Genomic DNA, 19650 nt, shown 5'->3' with positions numbered 1-19650 from the left:
GCACCAAATTTAACATAATTATTGGGACACATTTTATGGTATCAATCAAACACACATAAATAAAACCACGTCATTGGGAATCACTGAGGTTGTTGTTGGATTTATGCTCTGAGGACCTGCGAATGTCTGTAGCAAAGCGAATTTCATGGTTAGTTGAGATATTTTAGTCTGGACCAAAGTGGTAGACAATCCGACTTATTACGAGACAATTACCTATATGATTTGCTTTTGTATAGGGCCTAATCTTCTAACGACTCAAAGCATTTTCACAGTGCATGCCACATTCACCTACTGGCACACACTGTCACGGCTGAGGTTACCTATGCATTCAGCCACCTGCAGCAACGGCACAGTATGATTCAGTATTTTGCCCAAGGACTGAAATAGCAGGGAAAAGAGCCACCTACCTTCCAGTTAGTGAACAACCTGCTATATCTCTTGAGCTCCAGTCGCACACTGCGGATCTAAAAAGAGCTCACATCACTGCATCATTGATAATGAATGCCAAATTTTGAACTTTGATTAATTTTCTCTATATCCTGACAAAGGAAGAGGCCTCCCACAGGTCTTATTTTTACACTCTTGTGTGGTAGAGAAAGTCCCGAAATGGTTCCAAATATGAGAAGGAAGCAATCATTTATATGACTCACACAATGTCAAAAGTATGTCGTGGGCTCATTCTGAACAAAGTGCAATGGTTTTAGGTAATTTTTGGGAACAATAAGCTCTGGAAAGGAAATGGGTCACCATTTGACCTGGAAAGATGACAAACTAAAACTAAGGTTTTGCAACTTTTTGTAGAAGTCACCTCTATGTATGTACTTCTGCATTGGTGGAAAGCACCAGGTTTGCAGAACAGGAAAGTAAAGAGAAAATCTTACATAATTTATTTTTTATCTGTATGTGTGTTTCCATTGCACTGTTAAGTAACCTCTAGTGTGTTGCATAAGAAATGTACACATTTCCAGATTTTGGTGCTATAGTGGTTCACTGGCCTCCAAACATACAGTATTTTTGGATACAGCCGAGATACTGCAGAGGGAGACTTTAAAGTGTACCAGCAGTATAACCACACCAAATTGTTGCTCCACAGGAGCCCAATTACTCACTGAACCACACCAAATCACTGCAGCTTCCCTTGTAAAATGATCAAAATCACGTATAACTTAGGCAGTTCACGGATGAGAAAGCCTTGAAAACATTTATCCTGCTGTTAGTGCCGATATAGAAGGGTTTGCAGAGATCTTTCTAGAGTAAAAATCAACATATATCAAATGTTTGCAGGCACCAAACCCGCACTTGTAAATGTTTCCTAAAATCTGTAAAGGCTTGTTTCATCCAAGAAGAAGCCAGTGGGGGATGATAGTTTATGACAACGTGCAGCAAGTAAATCATGTTTGAGACCAGATACTCATAAACCACACTGACTATATGCACACAGATTGAATTAAATAACTCAATAAGTTATGTTTTATTTCTCAGGGTCACTTGATCTTTAGCATAAAAGCTTTATGACTCTGATCTGATTAGGAGGTTTGATTCTGATCTTGATGCATGTGACCTGACTGTCATAAAGACGATGACATAACGTCCTCGCCCGCCTATTACAGTGCTAGTCATGTCTGTGCTGGGTCACATCCAACCACAGATGTCACACTTCTGACACCGCAGACAGGCTCTTGGACGCTACGACAGACAACATACTACACCAGTGACTTTACTCCCTTAGGTCAGTGTTTAACGGTCTGGTTTAGAGCCTAACCTCCCCCTGTCCTTTAATCATTTACCCTTCGCCTTCCCCCACAAACTCCTGCTTCACACCAATTGGCTAAGAAGGGATCACCCGTAGAAGAGTTGTGACATCAACGATTCAGACACACCCACGAGTACAGGCTTGCACAAAAATGCAGACACTCACACATTTCTGTATGGAGGTTGACTACTTGCAACTTAACACCATCATGTATCTCTCGTGTTGTTCTAGTCTAGTGAGTCCCTATTTAAAAAATATTTTAATGATTTTTGATATTTTAAGAGGTTTTGCATGTGCATCTCAAAAATACGTGACAATAAAATAAAAATGCAACAAAAAGTTGCAATTGTGCATTGAACACCTGTAAAACTTTTACTCCTTCTGAAGAGCCCTCGTTAAACTTTTATTTGTTGCTGTCATTACCTCTATTTTAGAGTGTGGAAAGGTAACTCTAGGACGTTGACTTTAGATGGAAAGGTAATTGATACACTTGTGAAATGTGGTCATGCTCATAGTTGTTCTGCCTGAGCACATTTCAAAGAGCTACAATAACAGATTCTTCACGCTGAGGAAGCATTCAGAAGTGAAACCTATACTTTTTTCCCAAGTGTTTCCCAAATGCTTGGATCTCGTACAACAATGGCAAACTCTTACATGTAGTAAAATGAAAAAGAAATCATTTTCAGACTGTAACAGATCCTGGCAGTTCTGGGAAAGCGTCCACATATAGATTCTCTACTCTCTACATTTGAGATTCATGTGCGTTACTATTATGCAGGATGTGAAGTTTTCATGAGGTTTCCTCTCTGCTTGACTGAAATATCTTCATGGGGGTTTCTGGTTGCCTTTGAGGCTAATTCAAACCAACACTACACATGACATCCAATCCCACCCCACAAATGTCTCGGTATTTAGTGCCTGACAAAGGATCATGGGATAATTAGTGCGACTGCAGGCCCTTAGCAGGTTTCTTTGCTTCTCCAAGGGTTCATAGGCTATGGGAATTATCAAATCACATCGTTCTGCTGACACAGCCAATGGGTAACCCCTTCACGGAGCTGACCCATTTCACAAAGGGCCACGGCTTTCCCTTTCTTCATGCCCGGGCACCGCACAATATCCAGTCTGTGTCGCACTACATAATGAGTGCATTGTATTCAATGCATTGACATAGATCTGAGTTAAGCAGATAAGCTAGCTGCCATCTATGTCTGTCTTGTTGTTGATGCATCTATCTGATGCCTTCGCTCGGACTCTGACAGCTGAGACTAACCGTATGTTTGACCACCATGGTAATCAAATACATATTATTGTGAATTGACCACTTTTACACTCATACTGTTTTTCCATAACTGCTTTTGGCCGAGCTGAGTCAAACTGTGCTGTACAATTTGCATTTCTATTATCAGTTTAGACTCACTGTGCCACGCCAAGTGGGTCCAAAAGCACAAACATCAGCCCTCAAACAGGTAGCGGTGATGTCTCACCAACTGCAGCCAACCTCTAAAGTCCCCCCGTCTTCCCCTTGAATCAAGCTGTGTGTTGTGATTCTTCACTCACCTCTGTCAGTGCGGGAGACTAGAGACAAAGATGTTATTTAAAGTCTCTGTGTGAGATACTCCTAGTACTTTCGTGGCTTCTAAATGAATCTCTGTGGTTTGGAGTTTAGTTTCTGTGCTGTGTCCCTATTTCTATTTTACATGTCTGCTTTATTTCCATGTTCACTTTCCGGATTAGAGTTACCATAACTTTTATTGTTATTACCATTGAAGAAGACAATTCCCAAAACGTTAAAATATCTCCATATTGCAGCTTCAGAAATAACATGGAAAAAGAGATTTAAACAAATTTTTTTGAGAAAAATTATCATAGTTATCATAGTCGTATGTTAAAAAAATTCTCAAAAAAGTCAGATTTGGAAGTCATTTGAAGGTTATTTGTAACAGTAAACTTCACAGAGGTGAAACCTCTCAGTTCAGAAGAAGACAGGAAGCCCACACAAGCACCGAGCTTTACTGCAGCAGTCAGTCCACTTGCAATGCAATGCCTCCCTCTAGAGAGAGCCTCTAAAATGAACCATTGAGACCAAAGAGCTACATGGACTAGTCACTCATATGCAGTTTTGTGACCCGTTTTATTGCTGTTTTTAGTGTGCATCTTAAAAATGACTTCCATTTTAATAGCTTAATATTTGACACACATTTAATTTGCTACTGCCACTACACCCACTTATGTTTCATGTTACTTTTCCAAATAGTAGATAAGTGGGTGCAGTCAGGATGAATTGGGAAACAGTGGCAAGCAGTGACTAAATGGACAGTGCCCTCTGATTGGTACGAGTGCAGACATGTGCCAAAACTAATGTTTGTTTATTGATATTTCGTAAAGCATTTTAAATTCTGCATACAGCACTATCTCAAAGTTCTCAATATCTCACTTGACTGAGAGGACAAACAGTAGATTTTGAAGGTGAAGCTTACACCCCCATCTATATAAGTTTTACTCTGTGCCATCCTGGGCACAAGGTCATGACGTCAACAGCTACCCAAAACAAATCAGACGTTGATTTTTGGACAGAAGATAAGAGAAAAACTGCAAGACTATCAGCAGAGATAGGAACAGACTCTGCCCAATAAACTAACATCAGGATAAACTGTATTTGGTATGACTCTGCTGTTTGTAAAACATATCGATTCACCTTGACACATGCAAAAGTACAGTGCAGCCTGTGTCATGTTGAAAGATTTGACTTTATGTTAAAAGCTGAAAGAAAAGAAACAATAGTAAACACAGCTAGTTCTAATTCCGCACATAATACACACATTTACCACATTGAATTTTTGCATTACAAAAGAGTAAGTGTATAAGATACAGTCTCACAGCCACTTGATCAGTTATGCTTTAAAAAAATAGTGTAGTGGTGGTAGTAACAATATCGACATATATTTTTACTACTTTGTTTTATTTGACTAGTAGAAAAAAAACAGTTTGCCATTATGCAATGATTATCTTTCTAGTTGATCGAGCACAAAAGCTCAGTGTCAATGATACTTTGAGCGACAGACTGACGCAAAAGGGAGCTTCCTATCTGATGAAACTGGGACTATAGTATCGACTTTTAAATGGACTGGAAGCAACACTTGACTGTACTGATTTTTACTGGAGTGGTTTCATTTTTTTCTACACTTAATACTATCTAACCAAGATTAAAGATGCCATAATCACATAAAACATGTCACATATTGGCTTTTACCCCCCTGTTCCCCCTTTGATTGAAGCAGTTGTTTTCTTTACATGTGAGTATGAACATGAGTATAGACAGAGCGTGAGGTGAAAAAGACAAATATCTCCACTGACACGTGTTCAATCTCTCACACACAGAAATAAAAATAAAACAAAATTGTATTCGATTAAAATACACCTGTAATCTTACATATGTCACTCATTTGAGAATATAATCAGAACTTTAGTTGACCACAAGAACTCAAGTATTAGTGTACTATTTGTTTGTTAAAAAAAACATTTTGTCCTCAATGAGGAATTTCTAATAAGTAACAACATGCGCTTCAAGTGTGTCTCACCCACTGATTACTGATCAGCAACAGCTGTCGGTGATCTGGTGTATAACAAGCCTTTTTTCCTCAGCAGACAGTTTGAAACTGGACTAGCTGAATTGAAATTAGTGAGTATTATATTGTTGTTTACACCTATACCTGTTCAGCACGAACAGTTTTAAAAATATGTTATCAGTTTCTAATTGAAACTGGGGCAAAAGTTTAATGAATAAAGTTTTATGTCATCCAATGCATGGAGACTTCAAACTTTGTGGGGACCTTGTACCTCATTTCCATATTTCTAAACTGACTCATTTTGAGTTTAATGCATCTGTTTATGAAGTCTGTTTTCGTACGTGGATTTCACTTGCAAGAAAAAGATGCTTAAAACAAACAAGCAAGTCTAGTTTCCTGTTTCACCTCTTGACAATTGTGATACTCTTTAAGCCCACAAGAGAGAGCTGCTCACACACTTTGAGTGATTACATTTTGTGAACAAGCAGTGAGGAACAGAAGGGGTAAAAAGAAAGAGGCAACTTACAATGGAAACCAGTAATATTTTCCAGCAGGGAGAATGGGTGTGACTCGGCAAAAGTAAAAAAAAAAAGCTGACTCAAAATAAAACTTCAACACTGATTTTAAAACAGTTAAGGATGAAAGGGAAAACAGGGAATACATTATAACAGCTACTATAACATAATATAAATCTATATAAAAGGCCTTTGTGCGTGTGTGCGTGTTTGTGCGTGTGTGCGTGTTTGTGCGTGTGTGCGTGTGTGTGTGTGTGCGTGCGTGAACTCCTTTGTTTATACTTCTGATGACAAATGACCCCCTTCCATTAGTCCCTAAATGAAGCCATATGTCTAACAGCATGTGGGCGAGGCTAAAAGACACAGACCGTGTGTTAGAGCCAAACACACACACAAACACACACTATGGTCAGCAGCGCCACCCAATATATTATTCATATGCGTGTGTAATAGTTTTTCATTCATTTGTTCATTTAAAATAATGGCATTTAGCCAAAGTTTAAGACTATTTAAAGTGCTACCAGCTCTAGAAAGTGCAAAGATGTAACAATATTTCTGTGGCTTCGGTATGTGTCACACAGGTACTAAAAAAGTGAAAATTGAACACATGTGTGTGCTAATTAGTTGAGGATGAAACTGTTAGAAATGTGTGTGTGATTTTACAGAAAGCTGAAGCAAGGGAGGGACTTTTGTGTCCTGACGTGGGTGGAAAGTTCAGTCACAAATTGGGAAACCAGGAGAGCATTTTTAGGCCAGGCTGGTGTCCAGGTTGCACATCTGGGGGAGTTCCTTTCGAATTCAGACTTTAATGTGAGCAGCCAGAGGAGGGAGCACGGGAGGGGGGTGAGAAGAGAAAGTTTTGGGGAGCTTAAAGTGGAGGCAGGGAGCAGTGTTTTGGATGAGGTGCTGCTGGGGTCAGAGAGAGTGAAGTTCAGCCAAGAGGGAGTTACAGTAAGACTACAGTTTGGATAAGGAGCTTGACTCAAAATGTGAATGTTCAACAGCTGTTTGATTTGATCCATTTCATGTGAGATTTAACAGCAGCGTTCAGCAGATGCTTCTCACACAGTCCTCATGTGCTCCCCTCACCTCCTCGTGTCCCTTTCTGTTTCATTTCTAATCCAGGAAGGGTGTTAATCACTCATACTGTGACCTTTGACCTCTGATGACTATGTTGGCAGCAGGAGTACCTCACATAGCTGTGCTATACTGGCAGCTATCAGCAGCCTATCAGCAGAATGGCTGCATGATAACGTCATGCGTTCTTCCTGAATGGGCTCTTAAGTCTGGCACCGAGATAACCTCGCTGCTTTGTTAAACTGTTAACAGCTTTGCCCTTGTATTCTTACCTTTTACAAAGACACAAGGTCTATTTGAATACTGTGTGCATTAACAAGAAAGTATATTCTCGAATGCATATCTGTAGCTTACAGAGTTTGAAGCATGTATTTGCTTTAAAAGCTGCACTAATCAATGTTTCTATATGAACAATGGGTCCAATGTGCGTAGTGTGCAAGATGTTGATTGCAGTGAAAAACCAATGGAGAATTATTACATAACTCTGCAGTTCCCCTCAGCTCCACAGAGCTTTATAGCCTGTTTTAGCTAATTGTTTTGGTTTTACTGCCCACAGCTTTACTGTTTGTTTTCCAGCCACAGCGGGCAGCAACTGGTTTCAGTGAAAAGCTCAGATAAACCCACTGTGTGCACACTGCTCAGTACCAAACAGCAGATAAAGTTAGCAAATAAAACTAGTGACAAGCTGGTGTAGAATGGCGAGTATTAAACATATTTTTTCTGGAGACCAAAACAGAGCGAGAAATGCAATGAATATTGGTCTTGACACGCAACAAAAATAAATAGACAGGCAAAAGTAACTTTACAAGACCATATTATGTCAAATATGCAGGATGTTTAGCAGCAACATGAAGGTGTTTGTGTCTGAGAATAAGTGTTGTGCTCTTCTGCTGATCACATACAAGTGGCAACCTCAGAGGCTAGGAAATGAAGGCAAAGCTTAAGTCCCCAAAACTGCAATTCCTAAAATGTCCACTTGAGGCTGGCTCCAAAACAGAGTCAATTCCCATAGACTCTCATGCGCTATACCCAACTTTACAGCAGAAATACACATTTTTACAGCCTGCAACAGATAAATTATGTTAGTCTCTTAAACTAATTTCAACATTCATGACAACTTTACAGGTGGTAAATTTTGATATGGCTCATCCGATTACATTTTATTAAGGCTTCAAGTTGAACGTCATGCATATTTGAGGGTGTGGCCCATGAGTGACAGGCTGTCTGCTGATAGCATAGCATCTTCTTGAAACCACTTTGACCTTATGTTGGCAGCAGGATAATAAGCTCACCTCCCAGACCTGTATTTCCAGGGCTGACACAGACCCTCAGTTGTACTATAAATGGAACCACGAATGCATCCATGTGAGTGCAGCCCTTCATGTCTGAACCTTAACATTCATCACAAATCATATTAACTTATAGTAACTGCATCATTGCTTAGTGGCGAGCAACATGAATTTATGATACAGTCTGTCTTATATTAACTAATGTGGTATCATCATTGCTCATGCAAAACTTTAACATGTTTTTTTTACACTTAAAGATGTTGATTTAAAAAAAATAAATTAATGCAGCTTTAAGCAACCAAAGTGAACAGAAATTATAACTGCACAGAGGCACACAAGCTTTGCAAATATTTGTGTTTGGATTTAAATGAGATCTATTGTAATATAAAATACACTTTTATTTATGATTTCAATAGTCTTTCTTTCCCACTTCATCACACCAGGTGCAAAGTGAGATAAGTTTTGATTCCTCTCTCTCCTCAGCCACCAGAAAAGGTTCACTGTATATGTCTCCCTGTCTGCTTCACCTCTCCCTGTCAGTTCCTCTCTCATGAATGAGTGTGATGAGGTGATAAACACTCTGAATAACTGGTGCAGGACAGGCTCTCGTTACAGCCATTCAACCACAGGGATCTTTATTTACACATCCGCTGTGAGCAATGTCAAAGAGGCAAATGTTAGGCCAGATAATGGAGGGCAAGATGAGGCAGTACCAAAGCATGGACACACACACAAACACGCACAGTGTTTGGTGATGGTGTAGGCAATAAAAGGAACTGAGAGTTGAGTTAACATGTTGTCATGGCCTCATTGGGGCAGCGCCCGGAGCAAGAGTCACACAATACAAAGTCTTCCAGAGGTTGGCAAGCACGCACACACAATCTTGTACCTCCCACTTTGTGAGGACCCTCGATGACATAATGCATTCCCAAGTCCCTTATCCCTTAACCATCACAACTTAAGGCCTTACCTGACCCTAATTGTAACCTGAACCTTAAAATCAAGTCTTAACCTGCAAACAGGACTTTGAAGAAGTGAGGACTGGACAAAATTTTCTCACTTTCCAAAACTGTCCTCAGGGGGTTAAACTATGCTTCAGTCCCCACTATATAACAAATAAAGGTACACACACACAAACACACACACACTCACATTTTGTATGCCTTATTTTAATCCACAAATATATGAGATTCAAACATTTGCAGAGGTCACAAGCTTTTAGGCAGTCTTGCTCTTCTTTGGGTCAACCTGCAAACTGCAACTCAGTTTCCACAGTTTCTCTAAAATACTATACAGTCAGCCCTCCGTTAAAACAAGAAACTGGTCAGATGGGGTGTGTTGCTTCAGGCACTGGTGAAACATGGAATTTGATCTAGGAGGTCCATTTTGAGCGACAGATTCATAAATCTGTAAGCTTTACAGACGCCAAAAGGCTGCATATTTGTTTGTTGAACTTAGGATTTTGAAACTCTAGAAAATGATTACAGTCAAAATTAGGAGTGGGGGAAAAAATCAATAGACCATAGTGCCACAGTACTTTGTGAGGCAATTTTGTATCGATACACAGATTTTTACAAATAAAAATTCAACTTTTGGTAGCCTTATAGAAGAATAAAATCAACTGCTTACCAGTCGACTAGATATATTTTACTGCAATTAAAATAATAGAGGAGAGAAACTTTATCACCACGTCATTTGAAGCCAGAATCTGTGCAGTAGCGATCTCTGCAGTCAATGTCCCCCAATACACCGGTCCGACCCAATGGAAAGCAGCATCATTGATCATGAACACACTGACTCGCTCACACAGCTTTCAGTCATTAAATAACTATTTAAAACTAAAATTATGAGAAAAACAGACTCTAAAACAAATGGCAGTGTCATGACAACTGCCTAAATGACAGAAACCATCTTTGGGAAACATTTTATTGAGTGTGCACTTTTAGTTTAGTTTAGTGTGGCCCATGCCAAAGTGGGTGGAGTCTGACCTATACTGCAGCAAGTCACCAGGGGGCGATCCAGATTTTTTTGGCTTCCCTCTTTTGGAGCTGTCAAGTCATCCATCTTTATGTACAGTCTATGTTTCCACCCCTAGTGAATATTTTATTATATATTTTAAACAGCCTGTGGTGTTAATGTTACAAAGTAATCCACCAGGAATCAAGTACTTGATTGGCCAATGCAGTGTCTTTCCAAATCAGATCACATCATCCCATCCTGAGGGGGCGTGAATGTCTGAAGAGAGGTCAGAGAATCACCACAATCAGAGGGCTTCATCCTCTGGGAACCATGAATGTCTGTAATAAATTTCATGGAAATCTATCAAATAGTTGTTGAGATATTTCAGTCTGGACCACAGACTGACATTACAAACCCCACAGCTATGCTGCTAAAACTTATTCTTGGCCTTCATAAATAAAACGACAAGCAACAAGAGTGTTACAGATGTCACAACATAGGTTGTGAGAGACATTTAACCATCCTGGCAATGCACATGGATGTTGTAAATAATAGCATGTATTGGTCTTTGACAGCAATGGCAGCTAAATCATGCTGTATGCACATACGCAAAGCTAATACTTTTGCTTATTACTATGAACCAACAGAGATTAATAACCTAAAGTTGTGTAACTCTCTTGACAACACACTAATTTCCCATAATGACTTAGTGCATAGATGCATCTTGTGTTTACACTTGCTTTAAATTGCAGATAATTTTCCCATGTGGAAGAAATGCATGGGGTCTGTTTCCCACACTCCTCTCCACTTCATATGACTCAGACAGACGTCTGAATGTCTCTCATCTCTTTTCATCAGGTCAGCGGCTTTGCCATAAAGATACAGTCACAACCAGAACTAATGTGTGCCTTCAGTCATAAAGCTATGATAGTGAAATGTTATGAAAATGTGAGTTATGGCTAACCACATCACATGAAAATGTCTGCACTCTGAATGCTTAACTCACTTACAAAAAAAGGAAAATACAGGGAAATTCTCCTCCTTCCAAGTTTTATCTGTGATTAAAAGTATTTTGTTCTGTGAAACTTTTCATAAAGTCTTTCCTCACTCACAGGCTTCCACCCTGCTTTCCTCTGCTCTTTCTGTAGCTTTAAATGTGACTATATCTTAGCCCTATTCCCTAGTGAGAAGAGTTTTGGGTAGTTTTTTACCTTAAAAGGCCATGTGGAGTGGAGCTCTGGTTTCCTGTGGGAGGGCTTTTCTCTGTCTGACTCTGAAGCTGGAGGCCGGGCCCATCCTCATCCTCTCTCACCCTCATGGCTTCAGTCACTCCCACTTACACACACACACACACACACACACACACACACACACACACACGCTCGCCTTCCTTTTTACACTCCCAGCCAAGTGGTGAAATCCAGCTACAGCCAGATGTGCGTGTATGAGTGTGTGTTCATGTGTGTGATCCATGCTGACCTCCTTACTTAACAGGAGGTGAACACACGGTCACACAGGAAAATAAGGTAATGAAAGAGGCGTAAAGAGGGAAGTAAGAAAGAAAGGAAAAGGGTGGCGGGAATTAAAGTGTAGGGAGGAGACAGGAAGAAAATGAGAGGCACTACGAATGTGTGGAGCGGTGATAATGAACGCAACTTTATGGGACTGTAGATCATTTGAGGCTGAAGCTGCTGCACGCCTCAGCTCCCTGCATCCTCTCCCTCAACAGGCGGTTTGTCAGTTAGTCTGTCAGTTGGTCAGATAGTAAGTAAGAGGGTATTGTCCTTATAAGGTCAGTGCTGAAGACCAGGCTGCACTGGTGATCTGTAGGCCAGAGCTGCAGCTGCTGGTTTGTCACCACCCTGTCAGCATGAAGTCATAACTATCACAAACTGTACCCAGTCTGACTTTCTCTATTTCCTTTTGACTGTGCTTTCGTAGGTGTTCTTGTTCTGTTATTGTGTCTCTGTTTCTGTATCAATTTAAAGGGACAGTTCAACCCCAAAAATAAAAAGACACGTTTTTCCTCTTAACTGTTGTGCTGTTTATATCAATCTAGATTGTTTTGGTGTGAACTGGATTGGTGGAGATATTGGCTTGTAGTCAAGTCTTCCCTCGAATATCAACGTGATCTCATCCATATTTGTTAAATTGATAAATAGGTAAGGGGAAAAATATGTATTTTTTATTTGGGGGTGAACTGCCCCTATATTGACATACATTTATACTACTTTGTTTTATTTGACTATTAGGAAAAAACTGTCCCTTTAATGCAATGCAAATAATCTTAGGGCTGTACCATTGGTGATCTGGATACCAAGTTGATTTACAGACTAAGTAGACAGTATATAATGTTAGCTATGTTCTGAATGTTTGTTTTCAATACAGTAGATGTAGAGGCCCTGGTGTATACTGCATATATGTGTACCAGGGCTTCCTGGAAAACAGTTTTGACACTGAGCGAATGGTGAAAACATAGGAGAATACAGCCGATGATAGTGGTTTCAAGCATTTTCAAAAAGTAATCACCAGATTAAAGTGTTTTTTAAGCAACACATTACGTATACAAATTCTAAACTAATTTCGTTATCTGTCTCTGTGTCATCTTTTTTTCTGTCTGTCTCCGCCTTCATCTGTTCTTCCACTGCAGATATGTGATGTGTCATCCATGAATGAGTCTGGAATGTTCTCATCTGTTTTACGCAGACGAAGGTGTTGCATAATCAGAAATTCACAGGTATGGGGATTATAGTGTATTGCGTAAAATCACATTTTTGATCTAGATTATTTGGCAAATGTTACAAGACGATACATTTCACAAATATGATTGTCCAAAACTTAGATTTCAGGCTTATGAAAACATCAGACCTACACCGCATTTCTCATGCACAAAGTGAAGTGAGACTTGCAGCTTGCAGTAAAATACGTCAACCTCCCTGATCTCCACACCTCACATGTGAGTATTGAGATTCCTGTGTATGCTCCGGTATTCAGTTCTCACCATCTAAACCTGAACTGCTGGTTTTTGTTTCCAGGTGGCATGACAATAACTCTTCATCAGCATGTTGACTTATTGTGCACCCATTACAGACTTAGTTAGCTGTGCAAGTATTTTATAGAAGTGGTGGAAATAATTGGGAGCATTAAAAACCTGACGGACTTGTCCTTTTGACTGAGGATAATTAAATGCAAATTGTGCGCAACAACACATTCAAAAGGGCATCTGGTTTTTTGCACAGATGAAGATTTCTTGATGATGATGATGACGTTAGGAAGAAGATGAAATTGTGAAACTGTCCAATGCGCACCCTCTGACATCTTTCTATGTTTTTGCATGTTTGTCATCTCTTCCTCATCAGTACTACCAGCAATGATGAGCTGCAGTCTTACTTCTGAATGGTTGGTTATGATCCAAACATCTGTGAAATGCCTGATGAGGAGGTGTGTGTATGTGTGTGTATGTGTGTGTGTGTGAGTAAGTAGGAGAGTGAGCAGGTGTGTCATGACATCATTGCAGGCAGCGCAGAAATTCATTGTGATATAGGAAACATGCCTCTGCTTGTACAGAATAATTGCTAAAGCGGAGATGCATCTCACTGTCTGAGTGTGTGTGTGAGTGTGTGCATCACCAGTCCAGGTGGTGTCTTGTCTATGTTAGTCATGATGTATGTTTCCACCCCAAGGCTTTGCAGTAGGAGTTAACCCTTTGGAACTTGGATTGACATCAGTTTTGTTCAAAAGCATTTAAACCTGACCTAAGAATATTAGTTTGATTTCTTTTGAAAAAGGCGATGAGTGACTTGACAAAAAAATTCAAAGCAATTTCTAAAAAAAAATAGTAAAAGGTGACAAGAAATTGGCTTGAAAATGATCTCTGAGGAGAAAATTCGATAATTTGTAAATAGTGAAAATGTACAGAAAACTATATTCAGGATTCCTATAACTGTGTATTTAAAATTGTGCATCTTGAGTCATTTATTTTCTTAACTTTTTTTCTTATTTTCTGGTAATTTTCTTGTAATATTTTACTAATTACTGCTAATTTTTGGGCCATTTCCTGCTGAGTTGCTCATTGCCTTCTTGCCATATGTTTTTTTTTTTGAAGAAACCAAGGCAATTTGCTCATGTTTCAAAGGGTTAACAAAGAGGACCTTGTGATCTACTGCAGAAACTGGAGCCTCATTTGTGTTGAGATGCCTTTCTGTTTAGCTTTCAGGACACCAGTACAGAGTCCTCCTGCTCATCGTCTCCAACATGCCCTGCTCTCCGTCATAAATTCAAAACATAGATTTCAATTGGCTGCTCAAATTGCATTTGCAAAATATCTTTATGTTTAGTCTGGGCCCCTCCGCAGCATTTCTGTGGCTGAGCAGCAGTAAGAGGAAACATAGCTGGAACATTGGGAGAGGATATTGAAAACACTAAATTATACTCTTGAATTACTGGCTGAGAGGCTGCGTGGAACATGGCAACATTCATAAAGTGTGTGCAGGAGACGTACAGCAGCAGCCTCACAAATCACTGCTGTTAGTGCTGCTCACATTTAGGACAGAGGAGACGCTTTCAGGGGCAGATATAACTGATGTAATAGAATCATGGAAAATAGTAGGACATATATATACATATAAATATAATATTACTAAAAAAACACCATCGTACATTAAGGCTGTAAAATAGCTACATTTTCGTCATTTTACTTCACTTAACTTGTAATTCTAATATTCCTTTACACCCAGGCGCTCTTTTAGTTTGTGTTTTTAGCCACACTGCTTGCATGGCTTTAGGGATGGCAATGTCAGTCAACGAGCATTCATTTTTCATACTAATGCCTACGAAAAGTAATGCACTATAATTTGTATATAACCCACATAATCATGAGTCAGGAGACTGAGGTCACTGCATTACAGGCTGACCTCCTTAATTTGAAATAGCAAAGAAGGGAGTAGAGCGATGTTGTGTAAAGCCGGGAGCGGTCGGGGTGGATGGACGAGTCCAACAAACCCAAAACTTTGACATAGGAAACAGGATATGTGTCTCTTGTGAAATTGAAAGTCAACATTGGATTATTTAAAGTAACATACATATGTAATGTCACTTTGTCAGTCTTTTCTTAAATATAGAGTAACCGGTGGGGACCCTAATTCATACTGTTTTGTGAGCAAATGTTGCAGTTTGTATGTAGATCAGTCGATCATTTTGGTCCGGACTGAAATCTTTCAATATTTACTGGATTTATTGTCATAACATTTTGCACAGGCATTCATAATCCTCAGAGGAGAAATCCTTGAGCCTGTTTATATTTGTTGTTAACATGTGTTTTGTGTAATCCAATAATAAGTGGACAGTTCTAAATACAAGTGTAAACAACCTCGGAGACACACTGTAATCCAATCCCTCAAATCACATTCAAAGCTGTGTCTAATAAGTCCTGGGCCACATTTAATGAACACTTACTCAGCTGCCGTCCTTGCTTATCTGGCGCCCCACTGGATAAGCAAACTTTGGTGGTGCAGATGCACAGACGCAGAGCTGAAGGATTGTCTCTGAAGCCACTCTACCTCCAGCTAACAGTCAGTTCAACGTCTGCTCGATTAGTACGAGCTACCACAGCAGCAGCAGCTGTTAAATGATCCCAGAAAACTCACACAAATTCATTCATTTATTCATTTTAAATAGTTAAAGGCTGTAACTATGTACAGCACTTCAAACATCCAAACAAACAACAGCACAGTTCTTTGTTAATGGAAATGATTGTCTGTTTAATAGAGCAGTGAGATCCAATCACAAGTGGTCACATGAGACAGATTGACATATTGACATATTCTAATACCAGGTGAGAACAAACAGCTTTTCAGTTGTGATCAGATCACCCAAGACACATGTTAACATGAGGTATACACAGGATCACTGATGTTGATCACCCAACTTTAGCCCAATCATTAGGTTGTTCCTTTGGTTCTGAGTGCAATTTCAAGATAAATATTGAATGAATTGCCTTGAAATTTACTGACATAAAGCTCCCTCATCCAAACCAAATCATACAAAAAATAAATCTCATTATTTGTCCTGCAAGCTGTCGCAATGTAAAGAAAAACGTAACAATCCATGCCGCCATTTAGTTTATTCATCTGAGCTTTAGAGTACATAGCATGAAGCAAAACCACACAACAGTTAAACCTAGTCTGGGTTAATCCCTCCAAAATTGTAAACAACTCTTTGTTTTGAGTGTGGATCACGCCACCTTGAAGCCGTTGCTTCTGTTTGCATTATGAACCACACCGAAGTCACAACAGCTTCCAACAGTCAAGCAACAACAATACAGAGCCTCTGCTTATCACTTAGCATTGTTGTTTAAGCTGCAGTCACCTTGAAATGCTGCCAGACACTTAGCAACAGTTGACTGCTGTTGTTCTGTACAGATCACGTGACCGGACAAGTTTAGCTAAATGGATGATTATGGGATATTTTTCTCCTCACCCATTAGTTTGTCTCTGGCCGTGTCTCCTGCTCCACAGGAGGAGGGACGGTTTGGTTGTGGATTGGTTTTGCACTCCTCCACATAGACACCACAAACAGCTGAAACTCCCATCAGCGGCTGAAAGCAGAGCAGTGTTTCAGCAGGGTTTGTCCTCACACTATGCAACACATTTACTCCTAATAAAACCCTGTTGAGAAACCTATTTAGGATATTGGCCATTTGCTTTATCCTGACTTTTATTTCTGAATGATTTGAAGGTAAAGAGAGCAGGAGCTTTGAATCCAAACCTGATGTTTTATGAAGGATCGGACAGGGAGGTGGAGTGGTCAGAAGGTCTGCATTCCACCGGTCATAACAGATCTGTGCAAATTATGCCATGTTATGTAATACACTCTTTACATTGGTAGCAATAACGCCTGCAGTTCTTCAAAACATCTGTCTCAGAATGCCAGAAATATGGATTTATAGTAGGTGTTAATAGTAATAAACACTGTCATTTTGATAATAGTCAATACTGACTGCAGTTATAGTTCCAGTGGTTATATAACAGTCAGGGGCTGCAGCTGAATTTGGCCTGTATATAAACAAATGTAAAAGAAAAAAGTCCTAAGAGAAAAAAATGTATAAGTGGTTGTCCTGCGTGAGCAGAGCGACAAATAAGAGACAACTGGTCAGATGTAATGTTAGAAAGTATCTTTGACACACCCCTGCTGTTGCACACATCAGTAGGATTTGGTAGCTGGAAAGCTGCGGTGCATTGTCACATTTCTTTAAGTTCCTTACACAGACTGATGGTTTACCAGCTATCTGAGCAATTTCCTTTATTTGTTATCTTGGTTATTCTGGTGAAGTGCAGCTGCCAAGATACTAAACGCCAACACACAGTGGCTCAAAGATTAAATGTGTGGAAGCCGGTCGCACCTCCTGATTCTATGTTAAAACTTAGCCGACAACATGTGAAATATATTTAAACTACATATCTCGACATTAAAAAAGGTTGCACCACACAATCTAGTTTTAATACTGAAATGAATTGTGACATGCTAAAAGTTAACACTCAGTGACTGCCAGGTGTAACTTTTAACTAAACCCACTGACAATGTGAATGTTAGATGCTAATTCGTAATCTGTTTAACCCTTTGAAACCTGGATCAACATCGGTTTTCTTGTGATGAATTCAAATGCATTTCACAAGCTTTTTACCCCTTTGAAACCTGAAAAAAATGGTTTGGCTTCATTTGAAAAAATGGGGGAAAAAGGTAATGACCAAATTGATAAGAAATTAGAAAACGATGATGATGAGAATGAGGATCATTAGAAAATGTATCCAAAATTAGACAAAAGTGTCCAGATAAAGATTATTTATAATTCTAATATCAATTTATTTAAAATTATGACAAAGAAAGCACTCTTTATAGTTTTATTTATCTTTTTTTTTTGTTTGTTTTTCTCTCTTTTTTGCTTATCTTTAGGTAATTTTCTTGTAAGTTCTTTACTAATTGTTATGCTAATTATTGGGCATAGTACTCCCTTTCTGGAGCCAGTACTTAGTTTGTCTGTTCTGGGCTACTGTAGAAACATGGTGGCGCAAGATGGCGGACTCTGTGGACAACAACCTGCTCACCAGATACAAATGGCTCATTATAAGGTAAGAATAACACTTCACACACACACTTAACACAGTTCCTTTTGTTTTCAGACAAATTACAGAAAACTGTTTTTGTGGTAGTTCAGTAGGCCTCTTCAGCACCACATTTTTCCATGAGGACACACACGGACAGAAGTTGTTTAATAATGATGTCAACTGGGAAGATTTTAAATCACTATTTTCACTAAAAATACACAAAACCTAACCTCAAATACAAAACCTTATGCTAATTAAAGTTGCTAAGCTAACACTAAATATAGCATTAGCAAAGTTAGCATAATCATCCAATATGAGTGCTTTTAATTACAAAAGATTCATTTTCCTTCATGTAGTTAGATATTTTTGAAATACCTATGGTTGTTAGCCCAAAATAAAGTTATACTTACAAATTATGTTACAGTTCATTACAGTGGCTCACTGTTCACAGAACTGATATACTTGGATGGGATGAAGTTTACTAGCAGCTGATTTACATAAATCTTTACTAGTTAACACATTTTTAAAAACGTTTTAATAATTTAGTCAATCACTAGTTTGAAACTATTTTGTATTCCAAACAAAGTTAGAGCTACACATCACTAACTTTGTTTGGAATACAAAATAGTTCAGCTCAGCCCTCATTGTCTTTGTCTTTGTGTGTACATTCATATCCATGGATCTCCTCCTTTAAGGGCCGTCCATCTGTCCACATATCTGTCTCTTTGTGTGCAACTGTGGACACTGGTCTCCATTGTTCACATAAACTCTGATTCTCAGGCTGCTTTCATCCCTCACTCACCAAACTCAAATATCAGGTGCACAGAGCTCAGGGCTCAAATTTCAGATGGTTTTTCATAACTTCTCACAATTTCTGACACATTTTCCTTTCTGCTGCCTCTAATGATCACATAAAAAAAAAAAAACATACAGGAGCCACCAGAGTCACCTACATCACATAATTATAAAACCAAAACAGCTCATTGGATAGATTTTGTGTCTCTTCGGGTCATTTTGTGGCCCCTTTGTGGTTGTTTTGCATCACTTTATGACAACTTTATATTTCTCTCTTTTGTCTCTTTGGTTGCTCTGCATCGTGTTATGATTATTTTGTTTCTCTTTGTTGTTGTTTGTCTCTGGTTGATTTGCCTGCTTTTGTGGTTGTTTTGCATCTCTTTGTAATTAATTTGTGTCTTTGTAATTAATTTGTTGGCATCATTTTGAGTCTTTTGTTTGGTTTTTTTGCATCACGTTATGATTATTTTATGTCTCTTTGTTGTTGTTGTTGTTGTTGCTGTTGTTGCTGTTGTTGTGTGTCTCTGTGGTTGATTTCCCTGCTTTTGTGGTTGTTTTACATCTCTGTGAATACTTCTGTGTCTTTGGGGT

Source organism: Plectropomus leopardus, chromosome 3 (genome assembly GCF_008729295.1).
Source record: "Plectropomus leopardus isolate mb chromosome 3, YSFRI_Pleo_2.0, whole genome shotgun sequence".
Classification (NCBI taxonomy): Eukaryota; Metazoa; Chordata; class Actinopteri; order Perciformes; family Serranidae; genus Plectropomus; species Plectropomus leopardus.
The sequence above is the reverse complement of the archived record's forward strand: the minus strand, read 5'-3'. Positions refer to the sequence as shown.